Genomic DNA, 11,035 nt, shown 5'->3' on the forward strand with positions numbered 1-11,035 from the left:
GGATACAACTGCTTCAACCCAATCCTAGAAATGGATAAGGTACCGGAGTTTGTTTCTCCTAGTCATTCCGAAATAGAATGGCTTGACAGACCACAATAATATGAGGCATCGATGAGCATGAATGCACACATACTCTTGACTATCAATTGATAGATGATGGTCGGAATACAACTGAAGGGAGACAACTCAAAGGAACATACGATTTTCTGAGTTTTGGGTGCATAAATTAGCATGTGGAACGAGTTCAACATATTTCTTCCGGATAACCCATGCAGAAAGGTGGAACTGGCAGAGTCACAACATAGAATCGAGAACTCATCAAGAGCACTCTGGTTGTGATCTTTCGGTTCAACGAGGAACTTCTGCCATAGGTATTTCATGTTATTTGGAAGAGGAAAATACCACGGACCTCGAGGACTATCGCAAAGGTTACTAATATCCTAAAGGAACTAGCAAACACTATCAACATGAATGAGTAGGGTGAATCTTGGGTTCAAGAACCCAGAAATGGAATACCTACTAAATAATAACATCACGAGATGCTTTCGAGAATGATGGCCAGAATCATCACACTGGGGTACAACATAAAGGTTGAATCTCTGAGTGGGTCTATAAGATACCCTAGTGTCATATAATAGCTACAACATATATGCCGAGGTAACGGAGTACCTCAACTTGGCGATTAGTGTGGTTAATCTGGCCCAAAGGAACATCAAAACGGGAAGAAGGAATTTGCAAATGCATCGGACTATTTAGAAACCTGGGATGACTCAGATAGCTTAACGACTGTAAATGCTCAAAAAGATTTGGGACATCCAGCAAAATAGTGGCATGACCACTCAACATCACAATATCAAGGTTCCGAGGCCAGCTATGAACATACGGAAGTAGTAGAAACTGAACTGAGACTTGAATCCATCAATCTTATAAGTCTATGGATTAGTAACACGTGATCCTGATAGATAGAAGAGAAAGCCTAGTTCATTAACCCCGTAGGAAAGACAAGATGACTCATATCAGAAGGGCATAAGGTAAAGGAGTAAAAAGATCCTTACGTTCTCTTCCACAATCAATTCCCTTATAAAACTAAAGCATTTCTAGACACGACTTCGACCAGTTTGGCTTGGTAATCCTACAGGCAGTCAGGCTCTAATAGCAAAGCTGTCAGGACCCCGATCCTAAGTCACACCGATCTAGCATGTAACACATCATATCACTTTGCGGCCTCATGCACCGTATTCCCACAGGTGCCACATTACCTGGTCCGGGACCGTTTGCGCCTTTTGGCTCATGTATATGATAGTGTCGCTAGCATCCATATGACAGAGAACCCGGGCCGACATGACTAGTCGTGAATCCAAAGTGGCACTAACTTACAGGGACAGACATACATGACCCAGCAAGGAACGTGTCAGTCATCAACATATGAACCCTAGTCGTAGCAAGCTACAAGGACTTAAAGGAACAACGCGTGACATTTCCCCGAAGGGACAGACACAGGAACGAAGAAGGACACATGCCGGCCAGCCTAAGTGTTCCGGAGCAGTAGCAAGCTACCATGGCTCAGTGGAAGCACTAGGAGACATTTCCCGGTAAGAGAGGCTACCAAGAATAAACAACTAGGTTGTCGGATCCCACACATACCAAGCATTTCATTAACATAGACACAATATGCTCGATATGTGCAAGTACAACATGGCATCACAACAAAACTCTACGACTCAAAGTATTTATTCATTAGGCTCCGAGGAGCCAGATATTACAAACATGGGTCTGATGACCCAACATTCAAGTCATACAAGCAATAAGCACATGCGGAAGCTTAACTTGTCTGAGTAGAGACAACTACAAATGAAAAAGGCTGAGAAGCCTGACTATCTACAAGACCCTACCGAGGGCACAAGGTCGTAGCTGAGGTAACAAGCTAAATGTTGAAGTCCCCGCGGAACTACTAGTGAGACTGAAGTCTCTCTGCAAAAACATAAATTAAGCAAATGTGAGTACAAATGTACCCAGCAAGACTTACATCAGAACTAGCTACATATGCATCAGTATCAATAAAGGGGTGGTGGAGTTTAACTGCAGCAAGCCAGCTTTGACTCAGTGGCTATCGTGTACTACGACTGCTGGTAACTCTTTTGAGGTGGCGCACACGAGTCCACATATTCACCATATCAATACACCACTATGGATCCGCTCCCGTCTCCCTATGAGAAGGCCATCCATAGCACTCACGCTTATCTTGCGCATTTTAGAGTATCCACTTTCACTTGTCTATGAACTGTATAGGCAACCCAGAAGTCCTTTACCACGGACGCAGCTATTCGAATAGATCATGTTAACCCTGCAGGGGTGTACTTCTTCACACACACTCTCACCACTTATCGCCGTTTACACGACATGTACTCGGCAACCTTCAAGCGGAAGCCCAACGAGGGTGTCGGCCACGAACTGACTAACCACATAAGTCTCTAGTCCAGGTTTATCGCCTATTCGGGTTCCATCCACAAGGAGATCCGGTCGGGGTTTCACTCACGGCCCCACACGATGAGAGCAGGGCTCCCAAGGCACCAAACGGGCGTCCCGGTACACCGTGCCTCGTGTCTCTACCGCATCATAGCCCACCCCTAGGGTCAGCGCTACGCACGGCCACAAACACATATCCTACAAACACCAGAAACTAGTTGCAACTCCTGGACAGAGATCAAGGCGATTAATAAGTCGAGAGGGGCACTTAAGCATTCCAATGCATGGTAGTAGCTGTTCATGGATCGCAAACATAGAACTCAGTTCCTGAGGACGGTTTCAATGAGACAACCCACCATGTACTCCTACATGGCCTCTCACCGCTACCTTTACCAAATCGTGTTCACACACTTGGCTCTCAATAGTAGGACATGTTCACCACATTCCAATTCATCCTCGATGAATCAGACCTGACTCAACTCTAAGCAGTAGCAGGCATGACAACAAGCATGAATGAGTAGGCACATCAGGGCTCAAATAGCTCCTACCCATGGTAGTGGGTTTCATCTATTTACTGTGGCAATGACAGGTCATGCAGAGGAAAGGGATTCAACTACCGCAGCAGGCAACCGTTGAAGTGTTGTTGTCCTAATGCAGTAAAAGGGAGTAGAAGCGAGAGAGTGGGATTGTATCGGAATGAACAAGGGGAGTTTTGCTTACCTGGCACTTCTGAAGATGATATAGCTCTTCATCGGTGTCATTGAACTCATCGGCGGAACACATCTTCTGAGGGGGAACAAACACCGGCAAACAAGAGGAAACACAATCAATGCAATGCAACAATATGATGCATGAATGTGACATGGAAATATGTTGTGACTTGAGCTAATGTAGCTAGCAACAATTTAAATGGAGTTTGTTTGAATACAAGATTCAAATTCAAACTCCATATGTTGATATTCAAATGCCATTAATTGATTTCACCTGATCAGCAGGTTTAACTTGCTTTAACATGGATGAAAACAGTACCACTGGATGGATTGGATTTTTCTGATCATTTTTCATATATAAATTATTTCATTTGAAGTTACGGTTTATTTTGTATGATTTTTTTTATGTTTAGGCAAATTTCTGAAAAATAAATAAATCATTTAGATTTATATAAATTCCAGAAATAGTTACTGCGTCAGCATGACATCCGATTGACATCAGCAAGTCAACAGGAGCCAGTCCAGGTCAAACCTGACCAGTGGGGCCCACTTGGCAGTGACCTAGTGCTGCCTAGGTCACAGACAGGTGGGGCCGGTCAAGGGCCATGTCAGCGAGGTCAACGCTGACGCGTGGGGCCACTGTGATTAAATAAAACTAAACATGAATTAAACTGTGTTTAGTTAAGGGCATGGGGTCCATATGTAAGTGACTGGTGGGGGTGATTAGCATGGTCATTAGTGCTAATCCAGGCTTAGCCGGAGTTAACCTGCCGGCGAGGCCAGACGCGGCGGTGAGCTGCGGAAACGCTGCTCAGGGCGCCATTCGCCGCGTGGTTTGCTCCTACGCGCTCCTAGGAGTGAGACGCATTGGCTGCTGGTGGTGGTTGAGCTCAAGATGGCCGGAACAGCGCCGGCGACGACCACTGCGGTGGCCATGGTTCGGCTAGTGCGAGCGCGGGGTTGCAGTACTCTAAAGAGCTAGCTGAGGGTCTCGTCGAGCTCCTAGGAGTTCCAGGAGCTCAACTGAGTGCGCGGTTCGGTCAGGCGGAGGCTGCAGCGACGGCGGCAACGCGGCGGCGGCGAGTTCTCGGACGTGGCGGTGGCGCTAGCTAGGGGACGCGCTAGAGTGAGGGGGTAGGGGGTAGACAGAGGAGCTCACGACGGGGCTGACAGAGGCGACAGCAAGGCCGGGGAGGCCCTCACGGCGATGAACTCAATGGCGGCATCTGGCAGCTGAAGGTGGCAGACAATGACGATGGTGACGTATCAGGTATCCCGCGGGTGCGTGCTTCGTCTTGGTGCTCGACGGCGTCGAGGCCGACCCGTTGGATAAGGCAGAGGGGCGAGGGGAGCTCGGTGGACGCGGTGGCAGCGAACGGCGGGCTCCGGGTGCTTTCGGTGGTCGCGTGGGAGAGAGAGCAGGGAGGGGAGGGAGGCCTAGAGAGAGGAGGGGAAAGCGAGAGGGACCAGCGTGTTCTCCAGGCGCTGTTGGGATGAAGGGGAGCTCGCCAGCTCGAAGCAGGAGCTGGCACGGCCGGCATCGTGCTCTGGTTCGCCTCTGCCTTCTGGCAGGGGTAGAAGACAAGGATGCCCTTGTGGGCTGGGCCTCCTGTGCTGGGCCAGGTGGCTGTGCCAGGTGGGCTACAGCTAAACACTTCTCTCTCTCTTATTTGTTTTCTGTTTTCTAAATTCTGCAACTGTTGGGGCTTTATTAAAAATACCAGGGCACTTTCAAAAATCATGAAATTGTTTTTGGGCACTGTTTGGAATATTTCCAATAGCCCTCATTTCTTATGAAGATTATTTGGACATTTAAAATTATTTATAGCATTTAAATGTGCAAGAACAAATACTGTATGATTTAATTCAATAACGCAGAGTGTCCTAGAAAAGTGTGCACCATTTTTGGCAGAGGTTCTGGACCAAAACAAAAATGATGAACATTTATGATGGGCATTTCAGGTTCATTGAAAATATTTTTAGGTTGAACCTATTTGAATTCCATTTGGTGCTAGGGTTTGGAACATCCCCAATTCAAGTTTCTCGAATTTAAACATGATGACATGATGATCAAGCAAAGACAAGCAAAGACTGATCTAGGGCTGTGACATCAACTACAAGATGTAATCAATACTACTAGTCACCCACAAGTACAAATCTAAGGTTCCGGTACAAAGATTGAACACAAGAGATGAACTAGGGTTTGAGAGGAGATGGTGTTGTTGAAGATGTTGATGGAGATTGGCCTCCCAAAGAGAGGGTTGTTGGTGATGACGATGGCTTTGATTTCCCACTCTGGGAGGGAAGTTCCCCCGGTGGAATCGCTCCGCCGGAGGGCAAAAGTGCTCCTGCCAAGTTCCACCTCGAGACGGCGGCGCTCCGTCCCAAAAGTCCTCTCCTTATTTTTTTCTAGGTCAAAATGACCTATATACCAAAATATGGGCACCAGAGGTGGGCTGGGCTGAGCACAGCCCACCAGGGCGCGCCTGGTGTCTTGTGCTCACTAGGTGCCCCCTCCGGTTGTTATTTGCTCCCGTATTTTTATATATTCCAAAATAATTCTCCGTAAATTTTCAGCTCATTAGGAGATGTGCAGAATAGGTGCCCTGATGTAGCTTTTTCAGGTCCAGAATTCCAGCTGCCGGCATTCACCCTCTTTGTGTAAACCTTGCATATTACGAGAGAAAAGGCATTAGAATTACTCCATAAAGCATTATTACACATAAAAACATTATAAATAACAGTATGAAAACATGATGCAAAATGGACGTATCAACTCCCCCAAGCTTAGACCTCGATTGTCCTCAAGCGAAAACCGAAATCGAAAAACTTGTCCACATGCTTAGAGATAGAGAGGCGTCGATAAAAACAAAATACGGACATAGAAGCATCATGCTTATTATTATAACAGCAAAGAACTTTAACATAAAACTTTATCACATAACTTTATCATATAACTTCTCATGAACAAGTAACAATTCATCACAACATCGAAGTATAAGCATAAACTCTATTGAAAACCAACAAACTATGTTCTCAGTCAACTTTGCAATTACAATTCATGAAATTTTCAGGAAGGGTCTCGTATCGGAGCCTTTTGGCAAGTCCACATACTGAAACATCATTTAATCATCTATGATTGCTAACACTCACAGCATACCCATGAGCAAAAAGTTTCAACCGGACACATAGAAAGACATGGATTATAATTTCGCCTCCCAACGTATTCACCTCAAGGGTGATGTCAACAATAATAACTCATGCTCACTCATATCCAACTGGATATATGTGCCTAGATCTTTCCTCACCACATGATGCTTGCAAAAATAGAAAATAAAAAGGAATAGGGAAGAATACTTTGACTCTTGCATAAAAGTAAATACATAAAAGTAAAAGATAGGCCCTTCGCAGAGGGAAGCAGGGGTTGTAATGCGCTTTTAGGTTTGTATTCCAAATCCCTTAATGCAAAATAACGTCACGTTATATTGCCCCTTATGATAGCAACCTTTACTATGCAGTCCGTCACTTTTATTACTTTGCCATCAAAAGTTCGTACAACGCTCAATTTTCTCTTACACTAAATGATCCAACATATTTAGAAGCAATTTTTATTGCCTTATTGCACCGATGACATCAAGTCCGTTGTTACACCCACAACCCCTGCTGCTATACATACTTGGCAAATTACTAGAGCTCGCGCACGCCAATTGAATTACCAGGTACTTTCGTTTCTTGGTAACGATTCTAATTGTCATGAGAATATGATGCTGCCTAAATTGGATACATTTGTTTTTTTTACAAATGAAGGGCCTATCTTGGACAAGAATGATGAACCTTGGAGTAGGGTCAAGCATGGAGATGATGGCATGCGCAAGGGGAACAAGAACGGAGTTACAAGTGATGATTTCAGGACTTTGAAGCCACCATAATGAGTGCATGAAGCCTTGGACAAAATATACAAGATGCCACTTCATATGTTTCGTCCAGAGGCTATTCTAGGTGGTGCGTCACCTTATTATTAGGCCAGGCCTATGTAATTTCGAAATACTTTAGTATAGGTTATTTTTAGAGTCTGTATGTGTGGGGAAACAAGAGTTAGGGTTGGTTTCGGACCCCTCCACCTAGGGCCACGAAATTCCCCCCTCTTCCTCCATATATACAGCCCTTAGGGCATCGTGTAGACTTTGGGTTTTGTTTAGATTAAATGTCCGCCATAGCTGCAACTTCGCGTACTTCGTTTGTGTTCAATGACCAGACCAAGACGCCACATAACCCCACCTTGATCAATAAAGCTTTCATCTTAAATTCGCAATATCCAGATTGCAATCTTAGTTTCTTGCTTGTTATTCGTTTGCTTGCAGGAAATAGACCTTCGTGGTCAGGTTGATCGTGCTCCGGCATGGTCAATAACCTCCGGAGTTGGTTTAGCGATTGCTAAGGTGCAACATCCTCGCACGTACGTAGTCGGATCGTCAAAGTCTACTCCTCCGAAACGATAAACACCATCTCATCGAAAGACGGGACACCTTTGCCTCTATCAAGTGGTATCAGATTTCCAGGTTGCTCGGTGAGATTTTATAGTTTTATGTAGTTTAGATCGAGTCTGTTCTTCATCCCTACAGTCCACGAAAAAGCCAAAAAAATTATGGTTAGTATATCATATCCAAACCAATCTGAGCCATTGCATAATCTTTTCTGTATTTGCTTTGTTGAATTTGCGGTTGCATCGTTGTGTCAAGTTGCTGGTCTTAGCATCGAGTTCTTTAGAGTTTCAAGTTCTGTTCACAAGTTGTCATGCCGCAGCCGCACCATCATCGTCGCCCCTGCCATATACCACCACCGCTTATTCGCTATTTCTCTCAGTCCATATACCACCACTGCTCCGAGTCCATATACCACCACCGCTCTGAGTCCATATACCACCACCAATCCGGGTCCATATACCACCACTGATTCGAGTCCATATACCACCACCAATCCGAGTCCACATATACCACCATCATATACCATCACCAGTCCGAATTCCACCAGATTCATCTCCGCCACCAGTCCTAGTCTGAGTCCAGTATTTGTTCCTTTATGTTCGAGTTTCAGATCACATGATACTACGGGTTGTGAAAAAGTCGGATTCCCCAACTTTCATGCCACCCGATGAAGAAAAATAGTTCCAGTCTCGAAAAAAAAACTAAGTCTGGAAAATTCTGGCTAGGCAGTTTTAGACCATTTGTAGACTTTTTTGAAAAAAATTGTTGAGGAGCAAAAAAAGAGGAAAAAAGTGAAAAAAGGAGTTTTTTTAGAGTGTGCTCCTCCCTTGTTTACGTGCAACTTCGTGATTTTGTTACTGTTCTAGGCTCGTGTCTCTAGCACGGTCTAGCCTAGGACCAGCACAGTACCGTCATTGAACGTTTATTCAACTTTGCATCTCTGAATTGATTATTGCTGACCCTTTTTGCTACCATATTATAAGCCTTCCCAGCTCCACATATATCTGTGTCGTGCATTTGACTCTCCCTGGTAATCGCTCTATCCAAGCTTTGAGAGTTTTGACTACAACGGTTGCCGATCACCACCTGCTGCTTGGTAAGAACTGGTAAGAATTTGAGGTTTGCTTGACGGATTTGTGACACCCCGCCACTTTCTAGCAATTTGTAGGATCATATTCTTGTGTATTTCTATTGCTGCTAACCATGGCAGGACCACAAGCCGACGAGATTGACTGGGAGAACATGACGAACAAGGAGTTGCATGATAAATTTCAGCAAATGATGAGTGGCCAGGTAAGAGATGTGCTAAATAGATTTGAAGAGGCCATGGAGAAGATAGATGGCATGGAGAAGTCGTTCGAGATAGAGCTGGATAACAAGTTTAATGAATTGCTCATGCGTCTTCCCCAACCACCACCGGCTGCACCTGTCGCACCTTTGCAACGACAACAACAACAACGCCCCCTTCCGAATCAGTTCAGACGAGCGAAGCGTGTTCCTCTTGAGGATGGCCAAACTTCTGGTGCTACTGTACCTATTGTTGATGCTTCTTTGGCTCCTGCTACTGCTGGTGCCGAGGAGGATGACGATTATGTGGGCGATTACAAGGATGAGGTTGATCAAAATCAGAACTACATGCAACCACCAGCACCAGGTTGTCCTCATGCATATAATTGCAATGGTAGGGCTGCACTACCACCTCAAGTACGAGATCATGACCATCTTCCTAAACTGAAATTTAATATTCCACCATTTGAGGGTAGATATGTTCGTGATATATATCTTACTTGGGATTTAGAAACTGAACAACGTTTTACATGTTTACAATACCCCGAGGAGAGACGTGTTGCTGCTGCTCTCTGTGCTTTCACTAGTTTTGCTTGTGTGTGGTGGTGTGAACATCGTATATTATATCCGAATAATATTCCAACTACTTGGGCTGCTTTGAAAACTGCTATGCGTACTCTTTGGGTTCCACCATATTATCAACATGAATTACTTCAAAAATTACAGCGTTTAAGACAAGGAAAAAATTCTATAGAAGAATATTATCTGGAATTACAAACTGGCATGATTAGATGTGGTATTGTTGAGGACAATGAAGCTATGCTTGCATGTTTTATGGGTGGATTAAATAAAGAGATTCAGACCATTCTAGAGTATAAGGAGTATAATAACCTCACTCATTTATTCAATCTTGCTTGCAAAGCTGAACGTGAAGTGCAGGATCGACATGCATTCGCGCGGACTAATTTTTCTGCAGGTCAATCTTCATCATGGAAACCACGTACATCCTCTACTCCCACACGTCCTACTGTAGCACCACTGACTTCAGCCACCAATTCCAACTGAGATACAAGAAAATAGGCCCCACCACCACCATCTGCCAGGAGTACACCTTCTGGGCCTGCCCAGAGCTCTTCTTCATCCATGGCATCAACAGGGCATACGTATGATATTATTTGTCGTCATTGTAAGGGAAGAGGTCATTATGCGAGAGAATGCCAATCTTTGCGTGTTATGATTGCTACTTAGGATTGTGGGTATGAGTCCGCTTGTGACTATGATGAGGAGACTTTGGCTCTTATTACAAGTGAAGAACACGGTGAAGTTGATTCTGAACAAGAGGCAATACATGGCTGCTGAAGATGCTGACAGGTATGAATGTTTAGTTGATCAACGTGTTTTGAGTGTGCAGGTCACACAAGCTGAGCAAAACCAGGGGCATAATTTGTTCCATACAAAGGGAGTTGTGAAGGAACATTCTGTTCGCGTCATCATAGATGGAGGAAGCTGCAACAACTTGGCTAGCATGGAGATGGTGGAGAAACTATCTCTCACCACATGACCACATCCACATCCTTACTACATCCAATGGTTCAACAACAACGGCAAGGTTAAGGGAACACATACCATGGTAGAAACAATCAGTATACTCTTATCCATAAGGATAAGCATACTACTTTGCTTCCTATGACTCCTGATTCCATTTTGAAAGATGATATTAATAGAGCTAATAAAGCAAAACAGGAGAAAAACAAGAGTAAGAATCAGATTGTGGCAAAAGAATTTGAGCAACAAATGAAGCCTAATAATAAACCATCTAGTGTTGCTTCTGAAATTAAATTAAAAAGTGCATGTTTACTTGCCACCAAATCTGATATTGATGATCTAGATTTCAAAAAATCTGTTTGCTATGCTTTTGTGTGCAAAGAGGCATTATTTTCATTCGAGGAAGTGCCTTCCTCTTTGCCTCCTGCTGTCACTAACATTTTGCAGGAGTTCACTGACGTCTTTCCACAAGACGTGCCACCGGGATTACCACTTATTCGCAAGATTGAGCATCAAATTGACTTAATTCCTGGTGCTTCACTG

Source organism: Triticum aestivum, chromosome 7D, assembly GCF_018294505.1.
Source record: "Triticum aestivum cultivar Chinese Spring chromosome 7D, IWGSC CS RefSeq v2.1, whole genome shotgun sequence".
In the NCBI taxonomy this organism is placed as follows: Eukaryota; Viridiplantae; Streptophyta; class Magnoliopsida; order Poales; family Poaceae; genus Triticum; species Triticum aestivum.